Source organism: Oncorhynchus gorbuscha, linkage group LG14 (assembly GCF_021184085.1).
Source record: "Oncorhynchus gorbuscha isolate QuinsamMale2020 ecotype Even-year linkage group LG14, OgorEven_v1.0, whole genome shotgun sequence".
Taxonomy (NCBI): domain Eukaryota; kingdom Metazoa; phylum Chordata; class Actinopteri; order Salmoniformes; family Salmonidae; genus Oncorhynchus; species Oncorhynchus gorbuscha.
In genome coordinates, this window is record NC_060186.1 from 32,812,963 (window position 1) to 32,815,393 (window position 2,431).

The 2,431-nt window shown below is 44.1% G+C and overlaps 1 non-coding gene across 1 annotated transcript; it reads right to left on the minus strand.

Moving 5' to 3' along the window:
• Positions 1 to 1,676: 1,676 nt before the first annotated feature.
• trnap-cgg lies at positions 1,677 to 1,748 on the minus strand. The gene has a single exon. It is a non-coding gene; the product is annotated as a tRNA-Pro (tRNA).
• Between the last annotated feature and the right edge of the window lie 683 nt (positions 1,749 to 2,431).

Sequence of the window (2,431 nt, forward strand, 5' to 3'; positions counted from 1 at the left end):
TTGATTCACTACAGCCCCCATCTTAATCCATTCGGACCAGTTTGTGGTGGAGGTCGACGCCTCAGATGTCAGAGTGGGGACCACCCTGTCTCAGCGCTCTGACCAGGACCAAAAGCTGCACCCCTGCGCTTTTCTCTCCCATTGTCTTACCCCTGCTGAGAGGAATAAAGATGTGGAAATCGAGAACTCCTGGCGTTGGAGGGGTGGAGGTACTGGTTGGAGGGGGCAGAACATCCAATCTTAGTGTGGACTGACCATAAGAACCTGTAATATCTCTGTAACGCCAAGGTCCTCAATTCTAGGAAGGATCGTTCAGCCCTGTTATTCACCCATTTCAATTTCCCTCTCTCCTACCGCCCGGGGTCCAAGAATGTGAAGCCTGACGTACTCTCACGCTGTTACTCCGTCTGACCCTGAGACCATCCTCCCTACCTCCTGTCTAGCAGCTGCTTCCGAACTGTTTGATCTACAAAATTGTTTGACCATTCCATGGAAAGGGGAGACTCTCATAAACACAATGCCGTTCTCAGTTTTGCTCTACGACCCCCACAAGGGTCACAGGATTCGTCTGAATGTGACCTATGTACCGGTTAAAATGACAGATCTTTTAAACAAGGAAGAAATTAATAAATGTTGTGTGATGCTGAACCAGCGAGTGCAGAGCACAATGGATGAGCAGTCCATTGCCTTTATCACTCATCCACCTCGTTCTGCACTCCAACCAGTTGCCAAAGAACAGACTGTCTCAAATTGTTTAAGTCTCAAGAAATGGGCTCGTCCGGGATTTGAACCCGGGACCTCTCGCACCCGAAGCGAGAATCATACCCCTAGACCAATGAGTCATTTTTTCCAAGACACTTTTTGCAGTCGCCAGTAATGACGGTGAGGATTTGGATTGACAGGTCGATTTGTGCCAGGCCACAGTGAATCACGTGAGTGTTGGTGGTACACTTGTGAGCATAGCTATCTTCCAAGCAGTTGACCAGGTTTGAGTTCAAATACTCTGTAATTTATCTGATGACTCTTTCAGATTCAATCTTCATTAGCTGTAACATCAAGAAACAAATGAAGAAATGTAGATTAAAAAAATTAAAAAGTAGACATCAAAATCAATTGGATCTCATTTCATTTGATCCGATTGACGCACCGGTACATAAATAAAATAAAAAGTCCCCATTGGAATCTGTCTGTTTTAATCCAGAAATGTGACTTATTTTGCACTGGATACTTCTCAAACCTCCATAACCGCTGATGTCACATCTCTGCATCTTTGGTGAAATGCGGCAGAACGAGAGCAATGTTAGTCAAAACATGACACATCCCGGAAATCTGTCTTCTCATACAAATGGCTGTAGCTTCCGAACTGTTTGACCTACAAAATCGTTTGACCATTCCATGGAAAGGGGAGACTCTCACAAACACAATGCCGTTCTCAGTTTTGCTCTACGACCCCCACAAGGGTCACGGGATTCGTCTGAAGGTGACCTATGTACCGGTTAAAATGACAGATGTTTTAAACAAGGAAGAAATTAATAAATGTTGTGTGATGCTGAACCAGCGAGTGCAGAGCACAATGGATGAGCAGTCCATTGCCTTTATCACTCATCCACCTCGTTCTGCACTCCAACCAGTTGCCAAAGAACAGACTGTCTCAGATTGTTTAAGTCTCAAGAAATGGGCTCGTCCGGGATTTGAACCCGGGACCTCTCGCACCCGAAGCGAGAATCATACCCCTAGACCAATGAGCCATTTTATCCAAGACACCTTTTGCAGTCGCTAGCAATGACGGTGAGGATTTGGATTGACAGGTCGATTTGTGCCAGGCCACAGTGAATCACGTGAGTGTTGGTGGTACACTTGTGAGCATAGCTATCTTCCAAGCAGTTGACCAGGTTTGAGTTCAAATACTCTGTAATTTATCTGATGACTCTTTCAGATTCAATCTTCATTAGCTGTAACATCAAGAAACAAATGAAGAAATGTAGATTAAAAAAATTAAAAAGTAGACATCAAAATCAATTGGATCTCATTTCATTTGATCCGATTGACGCACCGGTACGTAAAAAAAAAAAAAAATCCCCATTGGAATCTGTCTGTTTTAATCCAGAAATGTGACTTATTTTGCACTGGATACTTCTCAAACCTCCATAACCGCTGATGTCACATCTCTGCATCTTTGGTGAAATGCGGCAGAACGAGAGCAATGTTAGTCAAAACATGACACATCCCGGAAATCTGTCTTCTCATACAAATGGCTGTAGCTTCCGAACTGTTTGACCTACAAAATGGTTTGACCATTCCATGGAAAGGGGAGACTCTCACAAACACAATGCCGTTCTCAGTTTTGCTCTACGACCACCACAAGGGTCACGGGATTCGTCTGAAGGTGACCTATGTACCGGTTAAAATGACAGATGTTTTAAACAAGGAA